General features: G+C 39.3%; 1 protein-coding gene across 10 annotated transcripts in view; it reads left to right on the top strand.

Moving 5' to 3' along the window:
* ppp1r12a (protein phosphatase 1, regulatory subunit 12A) overlaps positions 1 to 15,983 on the top strand; it is a 238,327-nt gene that overhangs the window by 41,455 nt on the left and 180,889 nt on the right. The gene's annotated exons all lie outside the window — the stretch shown is intronic.

Consider the following 15,983-nt stretch of genomic DNA (forward strand, 5'->3'; position numbering starts at 1 on the left):
CTTAAACCTCATTCCCACACCCACTCAGTGGAAGCAACAGGACTTCAAGTTTTCTCTGTAGTTTCAGACACTTCAACTACATAATCTAGAAAATGAAGAGGCATGGAAAATAATCTGTCAATGCTTTGGATTGAAAATTAATACAAATCCACAATATTATTAACAAAATGAAATAACAGTTGTTACCTTCAACCATTAGGCTTCTGAACCAGAGTGGATAACTTCGTTCACCGTGACCTGCAGACTTTCAAAGACACAATTCATGTTCTCAATATTATTTATTTTATTTTTGTATTTGCCCAGTTTGTCGTCTTTTGCACATTGGTTTCTTGTCTGTGTGCAGGTTTTTCATTTATTCCATTGTATTTTTGTATCTACGTATGAATCGAAAGAAATACTAAAGTAGCTTGTCCTTAACATGGTGCACTTCTGAGACTGGAAAAGAAAAATTGGGCCACAGCCAGTTCCTATTCCTTAACGGAGTTGAGTATAACTAGAACAAGGGAACAGTAATCCCCAAAGAATGTCCCAACCAGTGTGTAACCTTTGGTTCATAACTGTTGAGATTTGCCTTGTACTTTACATTTTAGTTGTAGCAGTAGTGATGTACTGTGCTATTGGATAAGTGTATTTCTATTTGTTCTGTAGAGTTGTTATCTTTTCACACTATTGAAAATTTTAAATCAGAGTAGACAATGGAAATATATTTACGAAGCGCATGCAGTATGTCACTTCCACTTCATTCCTCTCTTGTTAGTTACCTTCATCTGCCACCCTAATGAAAATTCTCCGCTGTCATCAGGATAAGCTGAGTCTGCACTTTTGCATATTTAAAGGAGAATGTTAGGAAGCTGTTCATTCTCAATAGATTGGTTTATTCAGAAGCTGAAGCTTTCAGTTCCTTTTGTGAAGTAACATTTTAGTTTGAATGTAGTTATTCCTGATTGTTATTTCTTGAAATGTCCTTTTCCTAATTTAAAAACCGAAAGTAGTGCAACGCAATCTTTCCCCTTTATCTATTTTATTTTGAATGTTTGTTGTCAAGAGTTGTTTTCAGCCAACGTATCAGAATTGGGTTTAATGTCACTGGCATATGTTGTGAAATTTGTTAACTTTACTGCAGCAGTACAATGAAATACATGATAAATATAGAGAGGAAAAAAACTGAATTACAGAAAGTATACAAGTCTATTAAATAGTTAAGTTAAAATAAGTAGTGCAAAAAAGTAGTGAGATAGTGTTCATAGGTTCAACGTCCATTTCAGAATTGGATAGCAGAGGGGAAGAAGCTGTTCCTGAAATCACTGAGTGTGTGCCTTCAGGTTTCTGTACCTCCTGCCGAATGGCAGCAATGAGAAGAGGGTATGTCCTTGGTGGTGGGGGTCTTTAATGATGGACACAGCCTTTTTCAGGTCTTGCTCCTTGAAGATGTCATGGATACTGCAAAAGTTAGTACCTGTTGTGGAGCTGACTAATTTTACATGTTCTGCCACTTAATTCATTCTTGTGCAGGTACTCCATCTAGCCCTGCCACCTTGCGAGGGCTCACCCTCTTGAAAGACGGCCAGATGTTGGCCTCTGAGACAGATTGCAGCGTCACTGAATGCTGCAGGGGTCCTTGTCATTGTGGCTTTATTCTCCCTTTCAAAGTGGCCATAAAGCCATTGAACCAGTGTCTATAGGCCATTACTCCATCCAGACCTAGCATGCATCTGATGTCACCTCCAACTTCTCTCAGAATTGTTTCTTGGCGGTTGAAGTAGCCCTCTGCGTCATACCTGGTTTTCTTATACAGACCTGGATTGCCAGGATTAAATACCATAGCCCTTAGCAGACTTCGAACCTCCTGGTTCGTTCACAGGTTTTGGTTCGGGAGTGTATAGTAGTTCTCGTAGGCATACACTCATCCACAGAGGCTTTAATGAAGTCGGTGACGACTGTGGCATACTCATCGAGACTCAACTTACTCCCTGAATACAGTCCTGTCCACAGATTCAAAGCAGTCCTATAAGCCTCCTGTGCCTTCCTGGTCTGTACCTTCTTGGCCCTCGCTACTGGTGCTGCAGTCTTCCATCTCTGTCTGTACTCTGGGAGTAGGAGTATAGCCTGGTGGTCAGATAAGTGTGGACATGGAATAGCAAGGTATGCACTCTTGATCTTCGTATAACAGTGGTCCAGTGTGTTATTTCCTCTGGTACAACAGGTGATTTGTTGATGATAATTATTTCGTGACTTTATCAAGCTGGCCTGGTTAAAATCCCCCAAAATGATGGGGAAGGCATCAGGATATGTTTTTTCATGCCTGTTGATTGTATTGCTCAGTTCAATTTTTTTTTTGACGTTGGCCTGAGGTGGAATGTACACCACTATGAAAATGATCGCTGAAATCTCCTGTGGCAGTTAAAATGGTCAGCGCTTGATTATAAGGTATTCCAGATCTGGTGAGCAATATTGGGATGTGCAGTCCTGGTAGTGCTGGACTTGTAGTGTCTCCCTGATGGCAATTTGGTGAATAGGTGACTGCGAGGGTGGGTGCAGTCAGCAGCTCTTTTCTTCGCTCTGGTGATTGGTCTTTTAATGTCAGCAGCTGACAACCAGTGATCTTCTCTGCTGTGTAGACCACTTGCTGCAACTTAGACTTGGAGAGGGAGGAGGAGGCAAGAAACCAAATGGTGGTGGAGGTGATCGCAACACTTTCAATGATGGCTGAATAAAAATTCATCAGAATACACCCTGAGATGTTAAGTTTCCTAAGCTGGCGTAGGAAATACAGTCTCTGCTGAGCTTTCCATATGATGAGTTTAAGTGCCTGTCCCATTTCAATGTATTGGTAATGGTAGTCCCCAGGAATTTGACTCAACCACTCACACAGGCTGATCATTAATTTCCAAGAGGGTCCCTCCCTTGGGGTTGTCGATGGAAGTCCATCCTCATTTCTGCTGTCTTGATTGCATTGAGCTCCAAGTTGTTATGAGTTCACCATGTCGCAAGATGGCCTACCTCTTTGATAGTAGGTCATATCATTATTAGAGATGTGACCAGCTACAGTTGTTTCATCAGTGAACTTTAGGATTTTAATCGATTGATCTATGGAGGTAGTCATTTGTATAAAGTGAGAACAGGATCATTGGAAGTGCATGTCCCTGGAGATAGCCTGTGCTTTATAGACATTGGTTTGGATAAGTAGGAGCCCAGCCTTGTATATTGCATCATTTCCGTCAGGTAATTTCTCATCTGCTGACAGATACTTTAGGGTACAATTAACTCAGTTAGCTTGCTGTGGAACATCTCTGGAGCAATAGTGTTGAAGATGGAGCTAAAATCCACAAACAAGATCCTCACTGGTGTTGGGGAGTCCAAATGTTGAAGAATGTAATGAAAGCACAAGTTAACTGCATCTTCAACTGAGTGATTTGCTGTATTATCAAACTGTAGCGGGTCAAGAAGACCAGTAGCGGACTTAAGGTAGGTCAACATATGACGTTCAAAGGTTTTCATAACTACTGAAGTCAGAGTGACTGACCTATAATAATTTAGTCCAGTAAACTTGTCTTTCTTAGGAACTGGAACAATTTATGGACTTTAAACTAGTCTTGAATCCTGCATAATTGCAGGGAGGTGTTAAATATCTCAGTGACGACAGATGCTAGCTAATCTGGACAGTGCCTTAGAGTACTAGGTGAGAGACCATTAGGGCCTGTAGCTTTCCTAATAGTATGTTTTCCAAATAGTCTGCAAACATCTTGCTTCACAGAAAGTATGGGCAAAGGAGGCTGAAGAAGGTGAATGGAGCTGGAATAAAGGGGATGGTGATGTTGGAGCAGTTGTGAAAGGGAGCAGGGTAGGGGCTCAGCATATCAGAATTAGTGGAAGTAAAGAGATAGATTACACCTGTTGCATTGCTAAAAATGCTGGTGTTTGAGTTTATAGAAGTATGGGAATGGGAAATTCAGCTCTGCTCCACTTTTAGATAATCATTGCTCTGTGTCTTGAACTTTTTTGATTTGCATTTGTTCTAAAATCTGCCATTTATTTTTGTTTCACACTTCAATGTGTTGAAGGAACAAGTTGCAGATTTCCTGAACCTTTGAATGTGGGAAATTTTTGAAATAAAGACTTTCTGGCATCACATCTACTTGGCTGAAGAATTTTTAAAAATTGTGCTTTATTGTGGATTCCCCATCAAAAGGTTTTCTGTTTCCTGTCAAATTTATTATTGGAATTATTTGGATTATATCATCTTATAATTTAGATGCAAAATTAGGCCATGTGCAATGTGCCATCAATTTAACCATCTCAGTCCAAGGATCATTCTGGTCAATCTGCACTCAATGACCACTTTATTAGGTATGCTTGTACACCTGCTCAGTAATGCAAATCTGTCAAATAACACTCAAAATACTGGAGGAACTCAGAAGGCCAGGTACCATCTATGGAAAAGAGTACAGTTGACATTTTGGGCCACGACTCTTCAGGATTTTTCCATAGTTGCTGCCTGGCTTGCTGAGTTCCTCCAGCATTTTTTGTGTTGTGTTGACTGTGGCATGATTGTTGGTACCAAACAGAGTGGTTTGAATATCTCAGGAACAGCTGATATCCTGGGATTTTCACATAGTCTGTAGAGTTTATAGAGATAAGTGCGAAAAACAAAAAAAAAATGGTGAGTGGCAGTTCTGTGGATAAAAATGTCTTGTTAGTGAGAGAGGTCAGAGGAGAATGACTGGACGGGATCACAGTGGCAGGAGGGCAACAGTAATTCAAATAACCGTACATTATAACAGTGGTGTGCAGAAGAACACTGTTGAACCTTGAAGTGACGGACTATATCAGCAAAAGGCCACACTGGGTTCCACACCTATATCCAATAAAGTAGCCACTCTGTGTATATTTCTGCTGCTGACAGGGATATCATATTGTGGCGACCCACTTTCTGCGCAGGCGAACCGGCTCACAAATAGCCAGCGCGCAGGGAGAGACTTTGGTAATGCACCTCTGACGTCATTTCCGCCTGGAGAGGGCGGGCGCTAGGGATTAAATGCCAGCGCCGTGAAGTTTGAATAAACTAGTCTCGAAACGACTTACCGACTGTGTGTTGTCTGTAGCTCTGTATGTAGTACATCGCTACAATATATTTGTTTTCAATGGTTATATTGATTGCAGACCTGAAATTTTGAGTTCTTGGCACAATGTCTGTGCAGAGTTAATTTGACAAAGTTGTCACCTCTTTTACATCTTTGTGAAAATGTGCCATCCAAATTGATTGCTTCAGAGCACTTTATTGGCCAACAGCTTGTTTTGTGCATGTCAAGGTGAATGATGTTGGTGCAGGGAATAATGTAGCAAGAATTTTGGGCATCTGTCTTTGATTTTTGGCTCTTCAATGCCATGTATAATACAGTGACTTTACAAAGAAAGCATAAAGCTTCTCTGTGCTGTTTCAAAAATGTGTGCCAGAGCAATTTCCTACTCCTTTTTTCTCAAATTTCAATTACCCATTACCCAGTGGCTTCTGTGTGATAATGAACTCATTGGCATTATCAATTAGGAACTGGATCAAGACTGGAGAACTGAGTTCCAAGATTATTGAAACTTGGAAACATTCCAGCCAGACTTTGACCCCATCAGTTTGGCCTGAAATACCATCAAGCGTAGGTGAAAGCTGGAGACTAATCCAGTGCCTTTAAAAGGTCACAGTATGTTGTGGAATTGTCATTGGTTCAGAATGCCTTCTGAGTCGAAGTTCGATTGGCCTTTAAGAGCTATTATATATAAATTTTACTTCTTGGTCTTCCAACTTGGGTTTAGTGATCTTGAACCTATGTTTGGGCAGCATGTAGTTCATTATTTTTAACTGTTAGTTTATTTTCCAACATTATGCAGCCAGAGGTTCACATATTCCTGTTCACAAGCCAGAAGATTTTTAAAAAACTGAACATTATTTGTGTGGGAGGCTTGGGGTGTAGGTTTTGGATTAACTTCAGGCATGTATTAGACAGTATTGAGAGAATTTTGCTAATTGTGATTGCATTTTAAATTTATTATTTGAATATGATGCTATCTGCACAAATTAATCCTGCATTGGACTTGAATTTACATGTATATATTTACTTGTGAATTTACATGTGTATATCATGTGTGAAATCAGTTCAAGTTTCATATAAATAAAAATATAGAGGGCAGCCATTTAAAAACTAACACAAATTCAGTCAACTTTTTCAAGAGTTTTTACTTAACTGTATTGATAAATATTGCACTTTAAACTTTACAATGCATTGTGAAAATAGGATAAAATTTTAAAAAAACACATGTAATTCAGTTCTTCCAATTACTAATATATGGTCCATATATTTCCCAAGTTTCTGGAGGTATGGAGTTTGTTGAATTTTACCACGTAGAACACTTTTCATAGTACATTATCCATTATGACATTGAACATTTTCTTTCCATTTTAAAACTTAGATACTTTTGGACAGATTAATTTTAGTTTTGGAGGGGTTCACTGAGCAGCAGCTGATTATGTTGGGAATCTGTTGAACAGTTTCCATCACCTGCTGGAACTAGGTTTGGAATGGAATTTTTCCTGCCTTGTGCATCCTTTTGAAGCCTGTTGATCTTCTGATTGTAGATTTTAAGTTGCACCAAGTTGAATTTTTTTTCTCTTGAGGTGGGTTTAAATATAACCTCAAAATCTTATGTTGTAAGACTGCACCTTAATCTTGGCTCATCCACTGAAACCTTTAACTTAGTAAAATGGTTTATTATATCCATGTACCAAGGTACAGTGGGAAATTTTCCCTTGCATACTGTTCATAAATAGCGGTTAGCGTAACACTACTATCGCGCTAGCAACCCGAGTTCAATTCTGTGGCTGTCTGTAATAGAGTTTTTACGTTCTCCCTGTGAACATGTGGGTTTCCTTCATGTGCTCTGGTTTCCTCCCACATCCGAAATAAGTATGGCTTGATAGGTTAATTGGGTGGCACGGGCTTGTTGGGCCAGAAGAACCTGCTACCATTCTGTATCTCTAAATAAATAAAATAAAATACACAGTGCATTGACATAGTACAAAGTAAAACAGTAACAATGAAGATTAAAGTGTAGAAGCTGCAGTTAAAGTGTAGTGCAGGCAGATAATAAGGTGCAGGGCCATGTTGAGGAAGATTGTGTGGTCTGGAGTTCATCTTTGTCAAACAAAAGGTCCTTTCAAGTGTCTTTTAACAGTAAGATAGCTGTCCTGGAGCCTGATTATATGTGTTTTCAGGCTTCTTGATTTTCTGACTCTGGATTCTAATATTCTAACCCACGCCTGGCTGGCCTCGTAGATTTGAGATAATCTTTTTAAGTCAGTGGAACTATGGAAAGGGCAGGTTGTCTTATGGGGTAGGTTGGGTAGTCTAGTTTTGAATCTGCTGGTGTTTAGAAGAGCAGAAGGGGATGTGGAGATCATTGCTCTTTTTGGGGAAATCTAGAACCTTTGGGTCACTGTTTAAGGATTAGCTTTATTTATCACATGTACATCAAAATATACAGTGATGCATTCTTTATGTCAAATCAAATCAGTGAGGTTGTGCTGAGCAGCCCACAAGTATCCCCATGCTACTGGCGCCAACGTAGCATGCCCACAACTCACCCTAACTGTACATGTTTGGGATGTGAGAGGAAACCCACGCAGTCAAGGGGAGAATGTACAGACAGCAGTGGGAATCAAACTTCGATCTTACCGTCGGCACTGTCACAGTGTAACGTTAACTGCTTTGCTACCATGTTGCCCCAAATATATAGGTTTGCAACTGATGAAACTGGGATATCATAAAGAATCAGGAGGTTGGGCAGCTTCTATAGAAAAAATTAATGCTCAAAGTAACTCCATTATCTAAGTATGTACATGTCACCATATACTTCCATGAGATTCATTTTAAAGTGCAAATACAAAACGAAGCAAATAAATAATGCAAAGAACATGAGCAGGAGGATCCTTGAAAGTGGGTCCATAGATTGTGGAATCAGTTCAGGTGAGGTGGTTCAGGAGCCTCATGGTTGAAAGTAATAACAGTTCCTGATCATGGTGCTGTGGGACCAAAGGCTCCTACCACCTCCCAGATGGCAGCAGTGAGAAGAGAGTATGGCTTAGATAGTGTGAGTATTTGATGCTGTTTTCTTGTGGCAGAGTTTGATGTAAATGTGTTCAATGGTAGGGTGAACTTAGTTTATGATGGACTGACCTGTATCCCCCACTTTGTTTCAAGTTGAAGAGCTTTGATAACAATTAGTTGCAATAAGGGAGAGATGGAAGAAAAAATGATATCCTTGGCAGGGTGCCACATTTACCCAGATGATTCTGATGACCTATAGATTAAGGCCATTTGGTAGAAGATGAATGAAGTTGTTGGAGAGAAAGCGATTAAATGGAAATGTTAAAGCTGTGAAGTGCAGGTCAGACCTGTTGCTGAAGCCACAAGACTCAAGAACAGAATTATGCTCTTTCGCTCATCGGATCTGTCTTGTCATATTCAGTTCCATGTTCTGTTTTCAAGGAATATGCAGAGTAATGCCTCCAGAACTGCTTTGCCTCTTTAACCTCTTGGGAATGAGCACATATCCTGATGAAGCTTCTTAGCCTGAAATGTTGGCTCTTCATTCCTCTCCATAGATGATGCTTGACCTGCTGAGTTCCTCTAGCATTTTTGTGCGTGCGCGCATGCGTTACTCTGGATTTCCAGCATCTGGAGAATCTCTCGTGTTTTGCCTTTTTGGAAGTGCATTGAAATACACCTTCTAAGCACAATTTTTGGTCAACTTACCCCAAAATACCCTTTGATTTTTTTCAGCCAAATTTGTTTGGTGAAATGCTATTAGACATTGCAGATTAAAGAGAAGTCTCCTTATCACTCAAATCTGACCCAGGTTATTATTTAACCAATCTCTCCTTGAAGGCATGATATCTGAAATTAATTGCTCCAGTTGCATCTGCAAGGTTGAATCACAAAGACTTTGAATGCTGCCCAATATTTCACCACTGTTGTTGACGGTCATTCATTGGAAAAGTGTTCATCACCCCATATCCTTCATACTTCGGAACATTTTATGGATGCTTCCGTCAATCATTTGTTTTAACTGTCTAATTTCAAAGTATATTACCTTATCTGATTTCATGTCTATGCACAGTTGCATAGCTAGCCACTTGGCTTTAATCAATCTCCTTTTAGATTGCTCATGTTATTTGGGTTTCAGTCAGTTTATGAAATTCAACACTGAGACCTCTCCTGCATTTTCTTTTCAGAACAAATTGTAGACCTATGCTGACTGTTACAGTCTCGTTCATTGTAGTAGGTTTGCAAATTAAAAGTATTCCCTACTAGTGAACTGTTGTAGCTTGACAATTTCCCAGATATTGTAACTCTTTTTTGCCACACAGCAAAAGGCATTTCTTCATTATTACATAGTTCTTGGATCGCTTTTTATTCCTTCTGTTCCAGGCCTTTCTAATTGTTTCATTGTGAATTTGAGCGCTTAGGTTACAGCATACTGAATTTGATTTTAATAAATCAGTCATGATAGAATGGTGAAGCGGGCTTGATGGACTGAATGGTCTAGTTTTACTCCTTTGTTTTATGGTCTTGTGATATTAGAAGTAGTGAAATTAATAGCATCAACTTGAAGTAGAAATATTCTTACTAGTGTTTGAGTCCTGCTCAAGCTTATATAGTACTACGTCACAGAACCTTGCCCTTTGGCCCATCTAGTCCATACCAAACTATTATACTGCCTTGTTCCATTAATCTGCACCTGGACTGTAGGCCTTCATACCCTGCCGTATATTAACTGAGCTTCTCTTAAATGTTGAAATCAAACCCACATCTACCACTTCATTCACCACCCTCTGAATGAAGTTCCCCCTCGCGTTCTCCTTAAACATTTCACCTTTCACCCTTAACCGATGTCCTCTAGTTTTGTAGTACTGTAGGTACTTGTTCATAGGCACAAATTTTGTAAAGTCAAAATGCTTTCATAAGTAACTAAATGTATAGTTTCCAAATGTCAATTTTAAGATAAAGAGCAGTAAATAGTTAAAGAAAAATCTAAATCAAATCAAATTTTGGTGTGACCACCGTTGCTTTTAAAACTGCATCAATTCTCTTGGGCACAGTGTCATACAGTTTTATAAGAAAATCAGCTGGTAGGTTGTTCCGAGCATCTTGAAGATCTTGGCACAGTTCTTCTGCAGACCGTCTTGTTTTTTCTTTTTCTCCAGGTAATACCAAACGGTCTCGATGGTCAGGGCTCTAGGGAGGCCATAGAATCTGAAATCATGTAAAAAAAAATCTAGGGTGCCTGAGACGTCTGCATCCAAGCACAGTGGAAAAAGCCTTTTGGCATTTACGCTTTCTATACTCATAATTTTCTGCACATCTGTCAAATCTCCCCTCATTCTGCAATGCTCCAGGGAATAAAATACTATTACAAGTTAGAGATTTGCTTGTAGCAGTAATAGCATATTAAATTAATTTAAAAGTTAGCTTGTAGATCTTGAAACATGTTAGTATTTTGATGAAATCAGGTATCTTGGTACATTTGCCAAAAATAAATTAAGTTTTCAATTACAGTGCCCTTAATGGAGAATGGAACTCTTTGCTTAGCTAGTTGTAAAGAGGGCTGCAATCTCTAATCATATCTCCAGTCTAATCACTTTCTAAGCTTGTCTCTTCCCTGAACCTCTTCAAAGTCATAAATTCCCAATAATTCAATCACAAACAAGAGAAAATCTCCAGATGCTGGAAATCCAAGCAACACACAAAATGCTGGTGGAACTCAGCATGCCAGGCAGCATCTGTGGGGGGAAAAAAAGTACAGTTAATGGCTCGAGCCGAGACTCCTCGGCAGGACTGAGACACTCTTGTTTCTTTGTTTCTTTAAAGCTTCAGATTTCCATGTTCTTAATACTTCAATTAACCACAATCATCTTTACTATAAATTCTAAAACTGCCTCTTAATGGTCTGTTGTGTTTTTGCAGAGGGTACAGTGATCAAAAGAATAATGAGATACTACTTAGGTTTTCAGCTAAGCTTTGCTCAATCATGGCATAGTAGAATATGGAATACAGTATTTTAAAACCTTTCTAAAACTGTAGTAGGATACTATGTCAACTAAATTGAGAACTGCAGCCAGACTACTTGTAAATTAAGCTTAAACTTGTGCTTTGAATAATGTATTTTGGTAACTGCTAGTACTGGAAGCTTGTTAAATTTAGGAGCTGGGACGTTTTGGACTGGGGGCACAGCCAAAGAATATAAGGATGTCCCTTTTGAAGAGAGATGATGAATATCTTTAGCTAGAGGGTGGTAAATCTGTGGAATTGTGATAGATGGCTGTGAAGGTCAAGTCATTGGGTATACCTAAAGCTGAGGAAAATAGGTTCTTGGTTAGTCAGTGTATTAAAGGTTATGAGGAGAGTGAGGTTGATAAATCATCCAGGATGTAATGGTGGAGCAGACTCAATGGGCCGAATGATCTAAATTTGTTCATATGACTTATGGTCTTGTTTCTGAAAGCTTGTAGATTCAGATTCATTTATTTCTCACGTACTCATTGAAATATACTGTGAAATAAGTCATTCGTGTTAGCAAGCAACACAATCTGAGGATGCTTTGGGGGCAACCGACAGGTATCAGCACGCATTCTGGCGTCAACATAACATGCCCATGGTGAGATGCAGCTTGGCGTGTCAGAGTTTGGAGTTCAATTCTGGTGTCTTCTGTAAGAAATTTGTATGTTATTCCTATGGGTTTATTGCATATGTTTCCTCCAGGTGCTCCAGTCTCCTCCCACAGCCCAAAGACATACCAGTTAGCAGGTTAATTGGTCATTGTAAATTGCTTTGTGATTTGGCTAGGATTGAATTGATTGGTTGCTGGGTGGTTTGTTGGCCTGTTCTGCATGGTATCTCTAAATAAATAAACAACACAAGCAACAACAGGAGCATATATACAACCCCTGGAGAAATATGCAAATGTTTTGTCCTTTGAATCAGTCATTTGACAGACTTCATAAACATCCAAAGGGCTATTACAGCTTTGTTTCCAGTTAAGCCAAACCAAGGGAATTAAAATACTTCTTAAAATCTCCTTTTTGAGGTGTGTGAAATTCAAGATAAAACTTGTTTTTCTTAAAGCTTCTGTTGTCACATTTGGGTAAAGAACTGAAAGTGCAATTTGAAAGAAGGTATTGCATTCTTGAATGTATTGGAAGACCTGACTCTGAAAAGTTTGAAAAATGATTTTCTTGAGAGACGTGCTTTTCTGTTTGTGCTACTGGGGCGGACAAAATCTCTTGCAAAGTTGAATAGGTTATGATATACGTTAATACCATTAGACATAGGAGTAGGATTAGGCCATTCGGCCCATTGAGTCTACCCTGCCATTTCACAAAGAGGAAAAAATCTGCAAATACTGGAAATCCAAGTAACATAAAAAAATGCTGGAGGAACTCAGTAGACCAAGCGACATCTATGGGAATGAATACAGTCACCATTTTGGGCTGAGACCGCTTATCAGGACTGGAGAAAAAAAGAAGAGTCAGAGTAAGAAGGGTTGGGGGAGGGGCTGCCATGTCTGATTTACTTCCTATCAACCCCATTCTCCCCATATACCCCTGACGCCCTAATGAAGAACCTATCAACCTCCACTTGATCTACTTGGGTTTCTTCTTGGTCTCTTCTGTGATCTGTGAAATTGGAGAAACAGGTTGTGTTGATTGATAAATTGGAGCTGATTTATTCTCAAATCAGGCTCTGTTCACTCTAAAGGTAACTAAGGATGAGTAGTGATCTTTTCATGAAAATAAGACATGGTTCTGTGAACTTTGGTGACCAATGGCCATTTTCAGTAAAAAAAAAGCTGCACAATATTTTGAAATGGGGAAAATGCATACTAGAATTGTAAAATAATCAAGTATGTAATTGTTAACAATGTAAGTGACAGTCATTAAATTCTTTTGTTGTCAATATGCAATGAAGCTCTAAATTGGCAATGTGGCAGTGGAAAGAATAAAGATTGCAGCAGACCACAGGAGTCTTTGTTTCTCTGAGACATTTAGAGAACCTAACATATCATGTGTCAAGTTGGTTGCAGATGGCTCAAGTGGAACAACTGGACTCTGTAGGAAAGGAATATCTGACAATTTCTTTTTGTGTGATTCGTGGTTGATCATGTGTTTGCAAATGTTGCCCTCTGTCCCGCAAACAGTAAATCCTGGTGAGAGTGGATTATTTTCTCAAGCTTCGAAGCCACTCTGATGGCAGATATAAAAGATGAAATTTACTGTGGCCTCTGGTGTGCTAGCCTCCAATCATCCATAAAATAAAGGTTGAAGGCCTACACCTCAAGCAGGACTAAGCTCAGTGTTCGCACAGCAGCATCTGTCTGTATGCTCTGCTAGCATGGACTGAAGAAAGACCATAAACCTATCTGCACAGTCCTCAAAATCAAAATGGATAGTGGTGTTCATGGACTGTTCAGAAATCTGGTAGTGAAAGGGACAAAGCTGTTCCTGAAATGCTGACACTGTGCCTTCAGGCTCCAATTCCACCTTCCTGATGGTAGTGCTAGGAGGGCAAGTACTGGATAGTGAGGGTCCTTGATGATGGATGCCACATTCCTAAGGCATTGTCTTTGAAGATGTCCTCAATGGTGAGGAGGCAAGTGCCCTTGGTGGAGTTGGCTAAGTGAACACCCCTCTGCAGTCTTTTCCGATTCAGTGCATCATAGACTTTTAAACTTGCTCTTCTACAAGATGCTCTGAGACTGCTGATTACCGTAGATTCCGGATTTTAAGCCGCTACTTTTTTCCCACATTTTGAACAGCTTTGAACTTTGCGGCCAATAATCCAAAGCGGCTAATGCAAGGTTTTTTTCATGCCGCCTCGTAAACATTTTGCCTCGTAACAGTAGACCAATAAAATTGATGAGTAGTTCACAGAGGTCCAATGAAATTGTACGATAAATCAAGCGCACTTTCACAATTAAATTATTGTAAATCAGTCATTTGTACTCACCCTCATCAACATGGAAAACACTCGAAGCATTGTGCTACCTACCCTACTTAGTTTAAACTATATTTGTTTTCTGTACTACATCGCGGGATGCTATGACGTCACACCCGGTTTCGCGGCGTCTTGTGGGAAAATGCCGTTTGCGATGAAACGGAAAGGAGGGGGGAGCGGATTACGCGAGCGGCTTTGGATCCGAGCGAACTCTGCTTTTAAATGCCGTTTGCGATGAAACGGAAAGGAGGGGGGAGCGGATTACGCGAGCGGCTTTGGATCCGAGCGAACTCTGCTTTTAAATGCCGTTTGCGATGAAACGGAAAGGAGGGGGGGAGCGGATTACGCGAGCGGCTTTGGATCCGAGCGAACTCTGCTTTTAAATGCCGTTTGCGATGAAACGGAAAGGGGGGGGGAGAGCGGATTACGCGAGCGGCTTTGGATCTGAGCGAACTCTGCTTTTAAGTTAAAGGTATCAATAACTTTTCCTGGTAGGCTGCAATATATATATTTTTTACCAGTCGTTAGGAGATATTGGAATGTTGTTCAGTAAAGAAGTATACGCAACGTATATTTAAAAGTAGCCGCGTACGGGCACGGTTCGAAAAAAAGCATTTGCAATATGTATTTGTTTTTGTTACCATATGGATTTAATTAAAAGTTAAAAAAATCCTCACGTGTAATATCTTTCTGTGTAAATATCTCATATTACAACGTGGGACACCTGCGGCCGAAAATCCGGTGCGGCCTAAAATCCGGTGCGGCCTTTACATTTAAAAAAATGATTTTATTTCTAAAATTAGTGCCAGCGGCTTAAAATCAGGTGCGCTCTGTAGTCCGGAATCTACGGTACTTATAACATGTTTTGTTTTTTAACTCCAGTTCAAATAGTTTTGTCAAAATAATATTTAGATGTTTCTGATTCGCTGTAACTTAAAAATATGGAGGCTTATGTGTTCATTTCCAAATGAAGTTATCTTCATTTGTTCAGCTTTTCATTTCTATTCATTAGTTTTGAAAACCTAATGAAATGATTCTGCCTTGCTTGAGAAATCAGACAAATGATTTTTTGTCCAAACATTGAAACACAAACGCTAAGTCCATCAGAATACATGGTATGTCCTGATAGCCTCTAAAATCTCTCTGATTACATGCTCCTCTCTTTACCTCATTATCATTTAATAAACAGTATCTGTTTAGGTATCTAAGCCGGCATCTGAAACCAACAGTCAATGAGCACCAATTATTGACATTTTGATTATTGAGTACTGTATAGTCTTGCACTCTTTTCTGAAGGGATTTATGCAAGTTGAACAGATTTATAAAACTTAGCAGTGCAATTGTACTTCCATGGCTAATCTTTTTCAAATGGTTTGGTAAGACCTTTTCTGTTAAGTGTTTGTGCAAGTTCAGTAATTGTGAGCATGAACTCTTCAGCATTTTAAAATCCTGACTAAACAACTTAATAAAGCTTGCTTGTCTTGTGTGACTGTATGAAATAAAAACAAAGTGTGGACTAAAATATTTAACAAATCACTCAGTCACTGCATAATACATTTGTGGTTTATAAAGCATGAATAAGCCTAACTTCAGATGTCATTTGTAGCAGTAATGCATTGAGGGGAATCGTTAAGTATTTGCTTTGGATTTTTGTTTTGAACACTCCATAAATTATTTTATTTTGTTTTAGTGATGAACATAACAAAAATGTTGGCCCTATGAGCAATTCTGATGAAGGTTTGACGTTTGAAATGTGAGATCTTTCCTTCAGCAATTGCAAAGTCCCTTGTGAATTTGATGCAATTTATCCTATTTTCAGTCTTCATAAACAATCTGCAAGTCTCTTATCATCAGTTCATTGTTATTCCGATTCCACTCAGAAATGCAGTTTGTGTGAGGAAATCTGAGTGTGAATAATTTGGGCTATAAAGCCTAATTTTCTCT

The sequence above is a fragment of the Hemitrygon akajei genome, chromosome 10 (assembly GCF_048418815.1).
Source record: "Hemitrygon akajei chromosome 10, sHemAka1.3, whole genome shotgun sequence".
In the NCBI taxonomy this organism is placed as follows: domain Eukaryota; kingdom Metazoa; phylum Chordata; class Chondrichthyes; order Myliobatiformes; family Dasyatidae; genus Hemitrygon; species Hemitrygon akajei.